At 47.9% G+C, this 8,673-nt stretch overlaps 1 pseudogene; it reads right to left on the bottom strand.

Annotated features, from left to right (window-relative positions):
* Positions 1–648: 648 nt before the first annotated feature.
* Positions 649–6,327, bottom strand: LOC148538497 (fibrinogen-like protein 1-like protein; annotated as a pseudogene).
* Positions 6,328–8,673: the final 2,346 nt, after the last annotated feature.

The raw sequence follows: 8,673 nt of genomic DNA, 5'->3' as shown, positions 1-8,673 counted from the left end.
TTGGTAGACATTTTGGGGCTGATTCACGGATGTGGAAGCAGTCATAGCAGCGGCGTCTATTGGCGGTTTCCAGACTGCAACTATATGCAAAAGCTGCTACAGAGTCCGCACCATTGAAACTTGCACTTTCCATATGTCCTACTATGTGAGCGGTTGTGCGTCTGTGTACGCAACCACTTTCCCACAACCAGGACACGTGTGTGGTGCAGTAGATGCGCAGTAGAAAAAAATTCGCTCCACTACGTCTAACATCCGTGGCGTGTCCACCTATTAATCAGCCCTTTAAGGCTTTGTTGATGTACTCATGGACTAAGGGGTATTACAGTGTAGTTTACACCTAGGGGAACAAACTACAAGATGTAATTCGCCTATAGAAGAACTTTATATTCTCCAGCTTACTGTGTGACAGGAGCACTGATTGGATGGCTATTCAGGGGTCTCAACACACAGCGTCTTGGAGCATTGAACTTCAACATTTCCTCTTACGTACTGTACAATGGCACGAGGAGTGTCCTAGAAAGAATACAGTACGTGGAACTCCCCTTCCTCAATCTACTTGTTCAGTCTGTGCAGAATCAAGACAATAATTAGTTCCTACAATATACTAAAAAAAACTGCTAGATGTTGTGGACCTGATGTGCTATGTGTTTAAATCGGATAGACGCAGTAATCTGCGGGACGTATTAAAATGGAGGAGCCCTGACAGTTTCCATTACACAGTCCATGTCAGTATATGCCACTCTTGTTGTTGAGCTTGGAGGCAAAGCAGACTGCATACCACAAGGCACCACCGTAGCTGGCAGCAGAGTTGGTGCTGTAAATATCTTGGTCTTTGTCCGTAGTTGTGAACTTCTTGTTGTCATGTGTGGTACCTGCCAGGACTGAAGACATGGCGTCCCCAGCAGTGCCTGTGTAGATGCCCAGCCTCAGCCTGTAGCCATTAGCTTCATCTTCAACGCTGAAGAAGTTATAGTCAGCATATTTTTCCCCATTATTACTGTCAAGGAGGACAAAACGCACCTGATAGACTTTCTGCTTAGTGATGTGGTGAAGATATTCTATGCCCAGCCAGTAGTCCCTCTCTACATTCGCAAAGCCGTATTTATAAGTGGTCCAGGACTCATCCCAGGTGATCTCTGAGTTGAAGCTGTTACGCTGGATGACAATCCAACCACCGCTGTTTGTAGTCATGTCACAGTACACAATGAGGGGGTGCACGTCTTTGGGATTTATAATATAGACTCTGCTGTCCTTATACAGTGGTATTTCCATGCAGTCTTTTGGAAAATCTATGATAAAAGATACACAGGTTAGTTACTTTGTACATATCCCAGCAGTCATATATATCACATATCATAGTAGAAGGTAAAGTCCATGCCACTTCTCTAAACAAAGGTAACAGTCCATTTTGCTGCCACTATAAATTGTAATGAGAATCCAGAATCCCCTTGGCAGTAACAATGTACTGTAAATAAAATAATTAACTCTTGGACACAGGATGCAAGATGAATCTTTATAGAATACCAGTGTTCCTGAAGTCGGTCTCTCTAGACCAGTAGTGGTAAAAGTGAGAGTGAATGGTCCAGACAAAGGTGTATATCTTCTAAAAATATTTAATTATTCAAAAATGAGCAGGTAACATCTAGGCTTATGTCAATGTCAGTTTCTAAAGTTTAATGAGGGTGTGGTATGTTAGGTTGACAGAGCTTGTTTGTGTGTCAGAATTAGGAAGCCAGTAATGTTCTATTTGTTGCAGTGAAATAGCATGTGTCCACTCTGTCCACCAGAGGCGCAGAGAGGGCAGTACTAATTACAAAGCTTGTTTGTAGGGGCCCAGGTCCGCCCCTTTTTACCCGTCTCATCGGCAGCAGCTTCTTTCCCCAGCCTTGGGGCATATCCAATTAGCGCGGCTAATTGTCGCGCTGGATGGGATTCAATTAGCGGGGATTCCATGCGCGGGTGTCCCTGAGACCCCGCGCGCAAGTCCCCACTGTTTGACTTTACCTCGCACCTCATGTAGCGTGAGCCCGCCCTATTCGGCCTCACGCGAAAGGGTATAACACACTGATTCCGCAGTTCTCGCGGAATCAGTGTGTTCTCCCGCCGGAGTCCTGGTCTAATGACGCGGGGAAATAGCTATTTAATTGAATAGCTAAACCCCGCGTCGCGGGACTTTTGCCTGTCAATTAGCCGCGGGTGAAATCCCGCAGCTAATTGGATATGCCCCTTTGTACACGCTGCTGTGTGCTTGGCTGAGGAGGGTCCAGGAAGTTTCTCTCTGTCTATTGTGCAGGGTTAGCGATCACACTAGTCCCTGCCCCTGCCTGGATCTGAGATTTCTGCATTACTATTGTTATGTAGGATGAGTGTCACGAACTCTCGGACGGATTGTGGATGCAACCCGTATTCCTGAGGCGCGGAGTCTAATGTGCCGGAGTATTCACCAGGGACCCTCGCAAGAAGGTATGGACTTGGCTGCGTCAGACACACAGGTCGCGGCCCTCAGGTTAGGTTTTCCTATACAGGTGCTGGGAGACTTGGTAGGAGTGCAGAAGATTTAGCGTATACGACTAGCCGAGTCAGAACCAAACAGACAAGACGGTACCAGGGAACAGACGTAAACGGGTCACAGGGAATAGCCGAGGTCAGAACCAGATATGAAACACGGAACCAGGGGTCAGGCAGAATCGGAGTCACGAACAATCGTAAGGTCAGAACCAATAGTCGGGATATACACAGGAACGCTGGAGTATGGTAATGGAGCCTATACTCTGGTACTGAGGTAACCCCAGGAACTTCCTTATATAGGTCAGGGCTCAAGCCAGACCCAATCAGTGGCTTCCTAACCCTACCTGCCTCTTTAATCTACTTGCAGTACGGCACGCTTGCCCCTAGGGGAGCCGTGGCTGCCTGCACATCTTGACAGGGGAACCCTGTGGCAGCAGGCACCGGGATCTCCCGGCTTGCCGCTCGCCGGGGCACGAGACAGGCAGCCCGGGAGATCATAATCGGCAGCGGGCGCCGGGATCTTCCTGTCCACTGGCCGACAGGGAGCCAGTTCTGCCGGACCCGGTAAGTGATGACCGGTGTCCGGCACACTGTGACATTACCCACCCTCTAGGGGTGGGCACCAAACACCCCACAAATGGCTTGTTAGGGAACTTCTGATGGAACTTTCGAAGGAGTTGAGGTGCATGAATATCTGAAGCCTTAATCCAACAGCATTCTTCCAGCCCGTATCCCGTCCAATCCACCAGGAATTGAACTGCACCTCGGGACATTCTGGAATCTAAAATTTGTTTGACTTCATATTCCTCTTGGTGATCCACTGGAATTGCAGTGGGAGGGTTGCACTGTCTCGAATATCAATTAAGCACCAATGTTTTCAGAAGAGAGGTATGGAATACGTTGGGAACCCTGAGAGTACCAGGAAGTTTTAAACGAATCACCACCGGATTGATGAGCTGAAGGATCTGGAAGGGATCAATGAACCTGGGAGCAAACTTCATGGTGGGAACCTTTAATCGTAAATGCTTTATCACCAGGGTGCAGTACAGGACTCCCTCTTCTCCTCTTGTCTGCCACCCGCTTATACCTGGAAGAGGCTTTACACAAATTCCTTTTCACCTCCCTCCAATTCCTGAAGAACCGACTCGCTGTGCCCCCTACAGCTGGGAGAGATTCTGACTGAAGCGCAGGTACTTCTGGTATCACGGGATGTAGCTCATACTGAATGAAGAATGGAGAATACCCTGAGGACTCATGGTACAAATTATTGTGAGCAAATTCAGCCCATGGCAACAAGGAAACCCAATCGTCTTGATTAGCTGAGACATATATCCGAATTAATTTCTCTAAATCTTGATTTACGTGCTCCGTTTGACCATTGCTCTGAGGGTGGTACACAGATGAGAAACTCAAGTTGATATGAAAGCATTTACATAATGCTCTCCAGAACCTAGAAGTAAATTGTACCCCACGGTCTGATACAATGCTTTGGGAAACCCGTGTAGCTTGAAGATCTCCTTAATAAATGTTTCAGCCAACTTTGGAGCCGACGGTAACCCTTTTAATGGAACGAAGTGGGCGACCTTGGAGAACCTATCCACCACTACCCAGATTGTATTGAACCCCTGGCAGGAGGGTAGATATGTTGTGAAGTCCATGGATATATGGGACCAAGGACAATCAGGTACTGAAAGTGGACATAAAGACCCTAAAAGGAGTTGAGAGGGCACTTTATGCAGAGCACAGATGGTACAGGCTGCCACAAAGTTTTTGACATCATGACGTATAGTCGACCACCAATACCTAGTATAGTAATGGCAGCTAGTTTTGCCGGATCGATCTGAAGGCATTAACCAGAAATAATGTATCCAAGAAACGTTAGCTCCTTTTGCTCGAAGGAACATTTTTCAAGCATGCGAAACAACTGGTTGGCCCGGAGTCATGTCAGCACTTCACATACATGCAGGCGATGACTTGTTACATCATCTGAGAATATCAGGATGTCATTTAGATACACCACAACGTATTTGTAGAGCAAATCCCTGAAGATGTGATTCATATATTTTTGGAAGACAGCTGGAGCGTTGTTTAACCCAAAAGGCATGACTAGGCACTCGAAGTGACCATCACGAGTATTAAAGGCTGTCTTCCACTCATCTCCGGCTCGAATCCTGATTAAATTATAGGCTCCGCGAAGATCCAGTTTTGTAAAAATCTTGGCTCCCTTAATTCGGTCGAAAAGTTCAGATATCAGAGGTAATGGAAACCGGTCTTTGATGGTAATAGCATTCAAGCCCTGGTAATCTATGCATGGTCTCAGACCTCCATCCTTCTTCTTGACAAAGAACAGACCGGCACCCGCGGGTGATTTGGATTCCCTGATGAACCCGCACTCCAGATTCTCCTGGATATACTCAGACACTGATTAGGACTCAGGAAGTGAAACAGGGAAGATTCTCCCACGAGGAGGCTCTTTCCCAGGTAATAAGTCAATAGCACAATCCCAGTCCCTGTGAGCAGGAAGAGTCTCGGCTGCTTTCTTACTAAAGACGTCTCAAAAAGACCAGTATGAAGCAGTAAGCTGAACTTCCGGAGAAACGACTGAACTCCGAATTGCTCGCTGAGGAGGTTTGACGGATGACAAACAGGAACCATGGCATCAAGAGCCCTATGACAGAATTTGAGGTTCCTCCCAATCTAGCACAGGAGAATGCTTGCAGGGCCATGGAAGACCCAGGATAACCGGACACTCGGCTGATGGAAGTATATAGAATGCTATCGATTCCAGATGAAGGGCCCCTACTTGCATCTTAATCTCAGACGTCCGAGAGTGGATGGTCGCTGTAGGAAGTCTGGCCCTGATTCAGAGCCGGACGCTGTGACAGAGCGCTCGCTCTGAATCAGGGCGTTTTTTTTTCTTTTTTATGGAGCGGCCTCCTGGCCGCTCGCATTGCTGTGGGTTTCCACCCACAGCTAATGCGAGCGGCCAGGATGATGGTCACGATGGTCAAGACCATCACAACCATCGGTCTTGTGACGAGACTCTTGTGGTAGGGTCTCGTGGCCGCAAGCCCCAGAGAGCTTTCGGCTCAAACAGAGCCGAAAGCTCTCCCACTGACATCTCTTGTGATGTCAGTGGGGCAGCCCCCAAATGGTAGGCGTTCCGTCGTACACATGCGCTCTGGGCCACCATTGGTAGGCGTTCCGTCATGCACATGCGCTCTGGGCCACCATCGACCCGGTTGCGAGCGCTCAGCGCTTGTGACCGGGTCTGAATCAGGCCCTTTATTCCCACGGCATAATCGGAATTCCTAGCTCTTGAACTTTCTTAGCCGTAATGAAGTTGCCATCGGCACCTGAGTCCAGAAAGGCCCTTACGACTTGAAAGGACCTCCCCAGGACCAGGGTCACATGTATGGAGAACTGAGGAACTACACTTTTTTGGGGTGTGTTGAACTGTACCTAATCAGACCACCCCTCGATCAATTAGGCCTTCCCGTTTCCCGGACGTTTTGGACAGCCGGAGAGAAGATGACCTGGTTCACCACAGTATAAGCAAAGTCTGTTTTTAAACCTCCTTTCTCTCTCTGTGACCGGAAGACGAGATTTCCCAACCTGCATGGGCTCTTTTGGAGGTTCCACAGGTGCCGGGAAATGAGGAGCGAGCTTAAAGGTAAACCGACGAGACTGTTCCTTTTCTTTTGCTATCTCCCTATGGCAAAGATCCACCCGGATACACAGGGAGATCAAGTCATCCCGAGAGGTTGGCAGTTCCCTGAAGGCGAGTGCATTTTTAATTTTATCGGACAGAACCTGCATGAAAGCGGCAACTAAGGCTTCACTGTTCCACCCCAATTCTGAGGCAGGGGTTCAGAACTACACAGCATACCATCCTGCGGATTGATTGCCTTGTCTCTTTTGTAGAATAGCCGATCCCGGAGAGGATACTCTACCAGGCTCATCGAAGACCCTTTGGAAAAACCTTCAGAAACTTTGTGCTGTTGTTAACCAGGAGATCATTCCTCTCCCACAATGGAGAAGCCCAAGCCAGAGCCTGACCGGACAGCAGCGAAATCACGTAGGCCACCTTCATTCTTCCTGACGGAAAATTTGCTGCTTGGACCTCAAAATGAATTGAACACTGGTTCAGGAGTCCTCGACAATCCTTTGAGTCCCCGTCATACATCATAGGATTCGGGATGCGTAATGGTGCGGAAGTACTTGCAGCTTGTGCAGCCACCATAGGAGGTGGAACGGATTGTACCGGTGCCGGCTGAACGGTGCTGACTTGTTGCATTAAGGTCTGCAGATACTGCATAATCTGAGCTTGAACCTGTTCTTGCTTCTCGACTCTAGCAAGTAGATTCTCGAGCAAGTCTCTGGGTGATTGGTTACCAGCAGTATCCATGTTTTTTTGGGCCGAGTATTCTGTCACGAACTCTCAGACGGATTGTGGATGCAACCCGTATTCGGGGAATTGGCTATACCTATTCCTGAGGCGCAGAGACTAATGTGCTGGTGGTATTCACCAGGGACCCTCGCAAGAAGGTATGGACTTGGCTGCGTCAGACACACAGGTCGCGGCCATCAGGTTAGGTTTCCTTATACAGGTGCTGGGAGACTTGGTAGGAGAGCAGAAGACTTGGTGTAGTCGACTAGCCGGGTCAGAACCAAACAGATGAGACAGTACCAGGGAACAGACGTAAATGGTTCACAGGGAATAGCTGAGGTCAGAACCAGATATGAAACATGGAACCAGAGGTCAGGCAGAATTGGAGTCATGAACAAACGTAAGGTCAGAACCAATAGTCAGGATATACACAGGAACGCTGGAGTATGGTAATGGAGCCTATATTCTGGCACTAAGGTACTCCCAGGAACTTCCTTATATAGGTCAGGGTTCAAGTCAGACCCAATCAGTGGCTTCCTAACCCTACCTGCCTCTTTAATCTACTTGCAGTACGGCACGCTCGCCCCTAAGGGAGCCGTGGCCGCCTGCACATCTTGACAGGGGAAGTCCGTGGCAGCAGGCACCGGGATCTCCCTGCTTGCCGCTCGCCGGAGCACGAGACAGGCAGCCCAGGAGGGAGCCAGTGCAGGAGTAAGTGATGACCGGTGTCCGACACACTGCGACAATGAGAATCTTACAGTATTTGCTGGTGTTTTGCATTGTGCTGGGAAATCTGTGTTTTCTCTTGTTTAGATTAGCCCCTTTCTTACAAGCACCTGTGATGGACCAATAAATTGATTTTCGCAATTGTCATTCTGTGTATTACTAACCTGAGATGCAGGTATCTGAGGGATGGGAACAATTGTTGGAGAGTATACTGGTCCTTGTAGTGTAATGTTAGTCCTGGGGTGCCACCAGGTGAGTTAGCTCACAATTTAGAAATGTATAGATGTATGTGCTATTACTATGTAGCATAAGAAAATACATAAATGTGTGACCCAAAGTGGGTGCTATTATCACGTAGCGTTAGGACCACCAAAACAGAGAGATGCCTTGGTGTGGCTTGGTAGCTTAACCATATGTTTGCAAATATATGTAACTGATATCTCTGCATTACTTTTATTATGTAGGATGAGAATCTCATTTGCTGGTCCTTTGCAGTGTGCTGGGGAACTGTGTATTTTTTCTTATCTTTCACAATAGCGAAAGATGTTAATAACAGTGATATACATGTGACAATCTCGCACTTTTGCAGCCTTGTGGCTCACTTCTTCTGACGTCAGACATTGTTCTTCTGACGTCAGACACAGCTGCTTCACACCGAAGGAAAAGGGAGAAGTCAGGGGAGAGGTGCACTGTGGGAGAGAGCAGAAGTATATATTGATCTTCTCTATAGGGATGGCCATCGGTGGTGTTACCATCGATGGTTACAATCGATTGTAAAATAGTCAATGGCTACAAACTATTCAATAGATAACCATCGATGGTAACACCAACCGATGGTCATCCCTGTTATTTGAATGACTGGTCCACGGGCCAATCAGAATGTGGAGGCGGGGCTTTGTGGGTGCCAGGGTCAGAGCTGTGCTCTAATTCCCGACACCTTGAAAAAAAAAAACCATTCAGTTATGCTTTGACATTGATGGGGGAGAACTATCTGGTTCTCCCCAATCTATGTCAAAAGCATTCGACATCGGCCATAAACCATTGATGAT

Source organism: Taudactylus pleione, unplaced genomic scaffold, assembly GCF_031769625.1.
Source record: "Taudactylus pleione unplaced genomic scaffold, aTauple2 ptg000040l, whole genome shotgun sequence".
NCBI lineage: Eukaryota > Metazoa > Chordata > Amphibia > Anura > Myobatrachidae > Taudactylus > Taudactylus pleione.
The sequence above is the reverse complement of the archived record's forward strand: the minus strand, read 5'-3'. Positions and strand labels throughout refer to the sequence as shown.